Source organism: Rhinolophus hipposideros (assembly GCF_964194185.1).
Source record: "Rhinolophus hipposideros genome assembly, chromosome: 20".
NCBI lineage: Eukaryota > Metazoa > Chordata > Mammalia > Chiroptera > Rhinolophidae > Rhinolophus > Rhinolophus hipposideros.
Genome location: NC_138066.1, coordinates 27,730,851 through 27,740,889, shown reverse-complemented (window position 1 = coordinate 27,740,889; position 10,039 = coordinate 27,730,851). Strand labels below are relative to the sequence as shown.

The 10,039-nt window shown below is 44.6% G+C and overlaps 1 protein-coding gene across 1 annotated transcript in view; it reads left to right on the top strand.

Annotated features, from left to right (window-relative positions):
* Positions 1–256: 256 nt before the first annotated feature.
* Positions 257–10,039, top strand: part of ANKFN1 (ankyrin repeat and fibronectin type III domain containing 1) — a 377,306-nt gene continuing 367,523 nt past the window's right edge. The window contains exon 1 of the mRNA XM_081027455.1: positions 257–348. The gene's annotated coding sequence lies outside the window, so the exon portion shown is untranslated. The remainder of the gene's footprint in view (positions 349–10,039) is intronic.

The following is a 10,039-nucleotide window of genomic DNA, read 5'->3' as shown; positions in this document are numbered from 1 at the left end:
TCAGTTGATCCGTTGTCAGTTTCAGGTCTGTTGTTTCTCTCACCAGAAGCCCAGCCCGTGGAAGATGACAGCCCCAAAGCCTTGCCTGTGTTCGGGGAGCTATCGAACTCGGATAATGACATAAACGAGTCGGCGTCCATCTGGGGAATCTCAGACAAAGCAGCCCAGAGGAAAACCATCTCTGTCGATGAAGGTTTGTTTCACTTGCAGCAGGGAAAGCAGCAGCAGCAGCAGCAGCAGCAGCAGCAGCAGCAGCAGCAGCAGCAGCAGCAGCAGCAGCAGCAGCAGCAGCGACCGGAGCCTGTGCACAGGTTGGGGAGAGGCAAAGGGAGGCTGAAGCTGCCACATGTGAGTAGCATTTTATGATTTCTCTACAGCTGGGAAAGGAATCCTGGGGAGGGGGTTGCCTGTGAGGTGGGTGTGTGTGTGGCTTAGGGCTTTGTGGCTAGGGTGGGAGGGACGGTTCACACAGTTAACAAGTGCATTTGGAATCTGCCCTCCTCTTCCAAAGGAGGTGCAGTAGTGTGCCCATACGCACTTGCAATTACTCTGCTGATCCTAATACATGTGAGCAGCAGGTGGGAAATATTTTCTTTTTTTCTTCGTCTTCACCCTTGAGAGTGGACTGCATGGCAGAAAGACACCTCAGCCCAGGAGAGCTTTCCTGAGCGGGAGGACTCTCCCAGAGGGTTTCTTTTTCAAGTTTCTTTTGCAGCCATGTAGGTCTCCATCCCTTTGCTATCCCGCAGCAATTCTGCAGGGGCACTGACATCCCACTAGCCACAAAGGGGCGAGGGTGCCTTCTGTATCTCTGGTTCTCAACTCAAGTTGTCTGGAGTAAACAGCACCAAATCCAACCGATGTAACCTCTCAATTAAAAGAGTTCAGTGAGCACAGCCCAGGCATGGAAAAGCACGGGCTGTTTTTGGTATCTTCTCAGCCCAGGGCAAATAGGCAGGGCTCTCACAGCTGACAGCGTTGACGCCGTCTTGAACTTTGGGAAAGTTTTTTAATGGGTTTTTCTTTTTAAAATCAAGCCTGGGATTTGCTGTGAATGTTGGATGGACTGAAGCTGAAAAAGGGCAGGATATATAGAGATGATGTATTACAGAATTGTACACCTGAAATCTATGTAACTTGACTAACAATTGTTACACCAACAAACTTGAATTAAAAAAAAATAAGGGCAAGAGGGAATTTTTTTTTTTTGGTTGAAAGCACTTGTGTAGCTGGCAGCAGCTTGTCTTAGCGTAGGGATCTGGTTTGTATCTTTGGATTGTTGTTACTGATACTAAATAATGCGCCCAGTAAAAGTACACTTGGTCGTAAACTTGCTTGTGTTCTGGTTATCAGAAGACGCGGTTATTTGTTTGTTGTTTCTTTGTTTTCCCATCCTCCCTTCCTTTTCTTCTTAGCAGCTCTGGTGTAGCTGAGTGGGTTATGCTGAATGTTAAGATGCTTGAGCATTTGCAGTAAATACGTACAAGTTCATCTTCTCCAGGAAGAGTGGAGAAAGCAGAGAAGGAGGGAGCCGGGAAGGGACGTTGCGCTTATATGTTAAGAGCAGGCTTTGAGCAGCTGTGCTTAATGATGGTGGGGGAGGCTGAGACACTTCACGCTGGCTCTTGGCTGGGAGGAGAGCAGTCAGCCGATACTCGAGGAGTTGCTCGGATGCAGAGCTAAATGCCGTGAGGCAGGAGGGTCAGGGCGCTGACTCCCAAGTTGCTATGGGGCGTGCATGACACACAAACCAGGGAATGGGCTTCACAGGGAATCCTCTCACTTAGGTTGGGCATTGCTCTGCAACCTTTCTTATACCACGACACTCCAGGGTGAACGATGAGTTTGCTCAAAGATGGAGATGAGCCTAGGAGGTTCGTGGGGCCAACCCAGTGGAAAGCGTTCAATATTTGGGGCATCACAATGTGTGGAACTCATGCCTTGCACGGTGCTGTGCCTTGGCACACAGGTTGGGAAGATCTAACTTAAGCAACCAGGGAAGGCCAAAGAAATGAGACAAGATGAGTAATCAGATGCCTTTGCTTGGTTATTATTTATTTTTGCCATTACTAGTCACAATGCATTGTGGAAACATTACATAGCACTTTTTTTAAAGACTTTCTCCTAATCTTACCCTTTTTAGTACCTCTGGTTCTTCTCTGTGCTGTCTTCCTCCAAGCATGCTTTTTAGACACAATTGTAACCACGGTCTAGATATATTCCTTTACTCTGCTTCTTTCCCCAGTATTAGTCCATAAATACTTTCCCATCTTCCAGTAGTGCTTTCACATACGTGTAGATGGTAACTGTGGCTGAATTAAATGTATTAATCCCTTACATGGATGAGATGTAATCTGTTCAGCAATTGTGAGCTATTTTAATTGTTTCCAGTTTTCCCATAGTTGTAATGCCACTGTAAATATTTCTGTGCACAGAGAATTGTACTTCCCTTCTTTTTAAAAAAATTGCAGGGAGAATGAATTTTCAACACGGAGATTAATGAGGTAAAAAATACGAACGTTTTTGTGGCTTTTCCTACCTATTATCAAACTGTTCTCTGAAACGTATTTCAATTGTCTAAAACCATCAGTAATATGGTCTAGATAAACATTATTTTATTTTGACGTTATTTTTATCTGGAGCCTTATCTTTTTTTTTCCTCTCTGTCTCTCTCTGTCTCCCTTCCTCTCTCACCATGACCCTCTCTAAATTAGGAGCTATAAAAAGGCACTAGTCACTTTTGAAAGCTGTCTTTTGAGTCCTATTAAGCCAGGCAGCGTCATTCTCCCTAGGACAAACCTAAAGTTTCTTGGGTTCCCTCACTTTGTCAGTGCTTTACATGAGGGCCCCATGTCCAGCAGCCTCCGCTTTCCCTCTCTGTAAGGGGTGAAGAAGGAGGGGGAAGAACCTCTCCATCCTGTACCGAGACATCCCAGAAAGATGAGCAGGGGCCAGAGGAGGGAAAGCCAGCCTAGAATTTTCTCTCAATCCCGACAGGTTCCTCAGGCCCTCCTGCCTGATCCCCGCGCCTGACAGAGCCAGCATAGAGCTGAAAAAATACACTCCTCGGGCTGTTTGAGGCTGAGGCTCAACAAGTGGGTGGGATGGGGGGGTCCTTGGGAAGATGCAAACTGGCTAAGCTTATTGGGAGGAAAAAAAGGAACATGTTTTAGGGTCTCCAGTGCTATGGGTACTTCTCCTGAGCGCATGGGCTTTAATGATGGAGGTCAGCCAGGGCAGAATGCCAACTCTTATCAAATAAGAGCTGTAGAATGCTTCTTTTTCAGTTTCTACCTCCTCTAAGGACAATTTTGATCAACAGTTTATTTTTCTTTTATATCCTGTTCTCTCATATCTTGTCAATTTGGAGATTAAACTGTGCTGTTCTGACCTCCTGTGTAGTTTACCACAGATTGCTTCAGTGCTAATCTCTTTTGTTCATTCCATAATTATTTGTGCAAGGGCCAGGAGTACCGAGTTGGTACACAGAAACCCAGCATGCATTTGCCCACGCTGACCTACACAAGAGGGAAATGACAGTATCTTGGGAGCAAGATTTTCCTACCCATATAGAAGCAGGTTTGATAAATGTGGGTTTTTTAGGAGAGGTAGTGACTCAGTCTGCAAGGGCTTAATAGAAGACGTAGTGCTTCACAAAGCTGTGGAGCCACTCGTCCCTCTGAATTCGAGTAGAGTTGATGAGGCAGTGGTCTGAGAAGAAAAGGCAGCCTTGCTGCTTCCAATGATGGACAGACCAGGAGAAATGGTGTGTCCACAGGCCGCCAGAGAATAAAGCTTTTGTCTGCTAAGGAGAGGACAAGAGACTCTTACACTGTAGCCCACGAATGTAAGGAAGACGTTCGTAAGGAGCTCCCATTTGATAACACTCCTCCATCACTGTGGTATCATTGGTTTCCTACGGGATCAGGCCCAGGTTTCCTACGGGATCATTCTCTGGGAGAGCAAGTACAGTTTCTGCTTCGTTTATCGCTGCCCCCTAGTTCTTAGTCCGGTGTAAACAACGTCCACTCACCTGAGGCTTGCTGAGTGCTGGGGCGTGTTTTAAGTGCCCCATCTACATGAATGCATCTAATCCTCACAATAATTGTATGCAGTGTTCACTGTTATTATTCCCATTTTGCAGATTTAAAAATTGTGACACAGGAGGTTGTGCTGCAGGGGAGACAGAGCCGTGTGTTTGGCTCCAGGGAATGAGGGAGGAGGCATTGAGACAAGAGGCTCATGCCACTTGAAAGTGGCAGAACCACAATTCCGAGCCCAAGCCGTCTAACTCCAAGGCTGCGTTCTCGATCGCTGCACACTTCACATTAGCTAGGGAGTGACTGAAATTCTGAGAGGATGGCCGAACGTGACTGTGCAGCTAAAATACAGTATAGTCATAATGATAGAGACAGTGATGGTGATTTTTTGTAACAAAGTGACTCACACCGTTGTCTGTGCACCTGTCACTTTTGAGTGAAACGTGGCACCTGCATTTTGAGTTGATTCTCAGAACAGCCATATATGACAGCCACCATCCCTATCTCTGTTTCACCAGAGAGAACTCAGGCTCTGAGGTGGTGTACAACTTGGCCATGGTCACGGAGCTCGTGAGTCTGACCCTGACGTCTGTGATCAATGACCTTACCTCAGTGATGTACCAGCACGTTAGCACCAGATCAGGGGCTACAGCAGTCACAACAGAGGGTTTTCCCGGGAAAGTAGAGGAGGACTCAGTGGTCTCCTCTGGTCTCTTTCGACATAGGGCTGTGGCGTGGCCTTTGGAACCACCCTCCCACGGGGCTGCACTGGACACTGAGGTTTTGCCTCAAGTTCCTAAAGGAAGGAGCCTCTGAAAAAAAATATCACCGCGGGGACAGTCTTGGGTGCACTTGTAAGGAAAAGTCACTCATCTCAGCTGAGCCCCCTCCTTTGGTTCAGTGCCCTAGACCTTCACTGTCCGCTATGGAAGCCAGTAGCCACACATGGCTATTGAGCACCTGAAACATAGCTAGGTCAAATGCAGGTGTTCAACAAGTGTAAAAATATGTACTAGATCTTAGTATTTAAACACTGTAGAACATCTCAATAAATTAGTATTGACTGCATGTCAAAATGATAATGTTTTAGATATAATGGGTTAGATAAAATGTATTCCTAAAATTAATTTTAGTAAAATAAACCTAACATAAAATTTACCACCTTAACCGTTTTTAAGTGTCCAGTTCAGCAGTGTTAAGTGTATTCCCATGGTCGTGCCACCAATCTCCGGAACTCTTTTTGTCTTGCAAAACGGATACTCTGTACTATTAAACCACTCCCCATTCCTTCCTTCCTTTCTTCCTTTTGTTCCTGCTAGCCACTCTCCTGCTTTCTGTCCCTATGAATTTGACTGCTCTAGGTACTTCATGTAAGTGGAATCACACAGTATTTGTCTTTGATGATTGGCTGATTCCTCTAAGCATACTATCCTCAAAGTTCACCTATGTTGTAGCATAGATGTCAGGATTTCCTTCCCATTTACCGGAATAATATTCCATCGTCTCTTTGCACCACATTTTGTTTGTCCATTCATCCATCTCTTTTTACTTTTTTTTTTTTTTGGTGGCTTCTACAACATTTAAAATTGTATATGTGCCTTGCATTTGTGGTGTGTGTTACATTTCTCTTGGAGAGCGCTGCTTTGAGTTTCTCTCTCTTCCTCAAAGCCCCTTCCTTCTCACCCCCATGCATAAGGCCTCCACTAGCCTTCACCAGATGTTAGTTTGGCCTCCCTCTTCCCTCTTCCCTAAGACCTGTGCCAAGAATCTTAGTTCTGATCCAACACGCCCTTTTATAAGGGTCTGTGACAGACTGTCATGTTGAGCAAAGTTTTCTGTACGTGAATGAAACTGGGATGTACCTCCAGAGGAACAGTTTCTTTCTCCGCGACACATACGTAAAAGGCCCAAAAAATTGGGACTGAGAAGAAACAGCTTTTGAAGGGATTTGGTCTTTTTACAAGTCAGTAGCTTTCCTGCTCACAGTCTGAGAGTGAATTTTATTAACCATCAATTAGGGATGGTTAGGGTACAAAACCAATAAAGCATACACATTCAGGGCACAGAGCTACCAGCCTCTACCAGGGCACAGGGCACAGGGCACAGGATTCTAGTATCTGAAATACAGTTTTCATAGAAAGACCTGGATATCTGAAAATTCAAGGCATTAGACTGCTGTCAGTGTCTTTTGAATTTCCCATCCCTGATAGGATAAAACTCAAAAGCCTTAGCATGGCACCCGAGGTCTTTCAACTTTCCAGTTTCTTTTCCCACCGCTCCCCACATGCCTCTCTTGAAGAAGATAAGCTTTACTTATTAGTTGCCAAATGTACAGTGGGCTCCCAGGCCTCCCAGCCTTGATAATGTTCTCCCTGCAGCCTGTGTGCACTTGGTGAAACCTTACTCGTTCTCCAGGACATGTTTAAAGGTCACCCCATCTGTGAAGCCTCCCTCAACCCCTGTGTCCCTCAAGGTCCCCGCAGGAAATAGATGGCACACTCCAACAGGTGGTTGTAGCATGATGGGACTATTTACAAAGGTGCTGGCAAGATTGAAAAACAAAAAATCAAGATGGGATGGTGAGGCAGTCACCATCTAGCAACTGCTGAAAACGGGAAGCAGGGAGCCATTACTAGAACACCGTCAGACTCCTAAGAAGGGCCTGCAGATAGAAGCTATGGCCTTTCCTAGGACAGTGCAGTACCTGCTAACCTGCAGGATGACGGGGAGGGAGTTCTCTCTCCTCCATCCTCTGATGCCCTCCCATTGCTTGAACCCATCTAGGAGCCAAGGATACAGTTCATAGAGGGCACCTCCAAGAGCACAGAGCAGGTGAGGAGAGGTGGAGGGTGCATTCACTGCTGCAGATGAGACTATCTAGCACAAGGCCTACCCCGTCTCCAGAAACACCCCTTACCCTCCCAAGATGCTTTTGCAGTTCAGTTTATACTGCAAGATAGTGCTTATTGTATTGTACTCTTGTTGTTCAACTAAGCGTCTTTTTCCCAACGACACGTGGGACAATGAGCTCTTCGAATGTCAGGTTAATTCCTCTCATTCATACATCTATCAATAGTTCTAACACCTAGCACAAAGTACTTGGTAGCAAGTAGCTACTAAATAAATATGAAGTGAATGAATGTGTTCCTCTATCACAGTTTTCCCCCCTAAAGCTCCCTTTGGAAACTGGATGACCTATAGTGATTTTAGATGGGGAATTTCTCAGTGAGTGGGATATATAGGATAATATCCTTCTTCTTTGAATCTCAGCTAGGGAGCTAAAATGTTTTGAATAAATGATTCTCAGTGACTCGTTAGGCTGTAATTGGTGGCACATTAAGTTGTGATGAATTGAGGAACTTGAACTTAAGTGGTGGGAATTAGCAGTTAGACCAACCATAAAAATAAGTGTTTGTGTAGGTGCCCAGGAGAAATCAAGCAGTTGTTTGAATTAAATGAAGCATAGGGGAGGGGAGGGGAGGTGAATAGAGGGTACGGGAGGAGAGGGGAGGGAACATATCCTGTGTCTTTTCTTCATGGCCTCTTAATTAGATTTTTCATGTAATCTACATAGTTTGGAGAAAGAAACTAGAGGATTTAATGCTTTGAACCTAAAGCAACTGGGATGAGAGTTGGGGGCGCAGCGAGAAATGCTAATCAGGACAATGGAAAGTAGGCTCAATGGAGACGGGACATTGACTATGAAGGTCACCTTCAAGCCGTGGTTGTTCTAGGGACAAGGTTTTAGTAGCCAGCTGGCCTCACGTGAGGACACATCTAAGAAGTCTATCAGTGTATCTTGGGTTTGCTCACTCTAGTGGATCCACATTTAACTGGGAGTTTGGAGGTTGTATTAGTTTCCTGTGGCTGTCCTAACAAATTAACCCCAAACAAGGTGGCTTAAAACAAAAGAAATGTATGCTGTCAGTTTTCTGGAGGCCAGAATCCTGAAATGAAGGTATAGGCAGGGCTGTGCTCCCTCTGGGGGCTCTAGGGTGGACTCCTTCCTTGCCTCTCCTAGCCTCTGGTGGCTGTCAGCTTTCCTTGGCTTGGGCCCCTGTAACTCAAGCCTGTGCCTTCATCTTCACACGGCTTTTTCCCTGTATGTTTCCTCTGTGTCTGACTCTCAGATCCCCCTCTCCTTTCTCTTATAAGGACATCGGTTATTGGATTTAAGGCCACCCTAAGTCCAAGGTGATCTCATCTACAGAGCCTTCATTTTGTCTGCAAAGGCCTTTTTTTTCCAAGAAAGGTGGCACTCACAAGTCCTGGGGGTTTAGAAATGGACATACCTGTTGGGGGCCCCTATTCAACCCACTAGAAAGGTTATGCCAGTTCTGTTAGTTAGTCTCCTTCCAAAGCCAGCCTTCTCCTTGAGTCCACATTCTCCCATCTTCCTGAGTCCAGGATCTTGCTTCATCTATTATTTCCATTTCCTCTTTTGTATCTTGATCATTTTCATCCCGAGCCTTCCCGTCAGCCTACAAATATGCTCCGTTCCTTCCTAAGCATAAACAAACCACATCCTCTCTCCCCAATTCTACCTTTATGACAGCACCACACTTCACAAAAACCCCGCCCACCACCACCACCACCAGTCCAAGGAAAGGCCCCTCCTGTCTTTTCCTCCAGCCATTTCTGTACTGAATTTTGCTCTAATTACAAAAACCGCCTTTCTGGAGTAACCAGGAAAGTTCAGGTTGCCCAGCCCCATAAACTCTGGTTCTCTTTGGTCCTTCTGATCCCCTTTGCAACATCTAATTCTCTTGGCCATTTCTTCCCGCTCAAAGAGTGTACCACTGTCTTACCTCGAAGTGTTAGGTTAGGGCTTGCAGAGAAAAAGCTCCCTCAACAACATCCTGCCCAGCTGCTAATGGATTATTGCCTAAACTTAATATTTATTGAATTTCTTCCCCTCCATGCCTCAGAGTTGACTTTTCTTTGAAAACCTATTTAAAGCCAAAAGAACATTTCCAAGCACCTGTCAAGTAAGAAAAAGGTGGCTTCTTATTTTTAAATGAAAGAATACTTATTACAACAAAATTACTATACCCTTCCCCAATGTAGCATTGCATCTTAACAGGTGTGAGCCGTCCAGTGTTCCTTAGTCGTCACTTGGCCTCCGGGAGGCAACCAAGACGAGATCTCGGCCCAGTGCTCTGGAGTTTCCTAAGAAATGGCTTTAGACTCTGAACACAGTGACTCCCACCACCTTTCTCTGGCAGGTTTTATAGTTTCTGCAGAACAAAGGGTCTACCATTCACAGTGGCCCCCAGCCATTTACTAATTGGTGGGTGTGTGGTTGTGCTGCTCTAGATGCTAACAAGAGAAAAGGGGTTGTGAATTCAGCTATCGTTTAGACTCTAGAGAGCAACTGAGTCTCTGATTGGCTGCTGCTCCCCTACAATCTTAGTTTTAGTTTTGTTCTTAAAATTATTCATTTCATCAGGATCTTCATTAGAACAAATCTATATACAGTATTCTGCTGTAACATTACAACTCCCTCTATATTGGTAGTTATGTCTTTTCTTACATCTGATATTACTTGTCTTTTCTCCATTTTTTTTTAGATCCGTGCCCTGTCTTTTATTAATTGTTTAACTAGAATATGTTCTTTTACATTTTTTAAAAAATTTTCAATTATAGTTGCCATAGTATAATATTATATTAGTTTCAAGTGAACAACATAGTGATTGGACATTTATAGCTTTACGAAGTGATCGCCAGATAAGTCTAGTACCCACCTGGCACTATACCTCGTTATTACCACATTATTGACTGTATTCCCTTGCTTTACTTTATATCCCTTTGACTGTTTTTATAGCTGGCAATTTGTACATCTTAATCCTTTCCCCCTTTTCTTTTTATTTTTTAATTAATGTTTTCAACAAGCCAGCTATTGGTTTTACTGACTAATTTTTACTTAACTCTTTCATTGATTTAGTTTTATTAAACTTTTCTTGATAGATAGTATACGTTTTAAAAAGGTGTGTATAGTA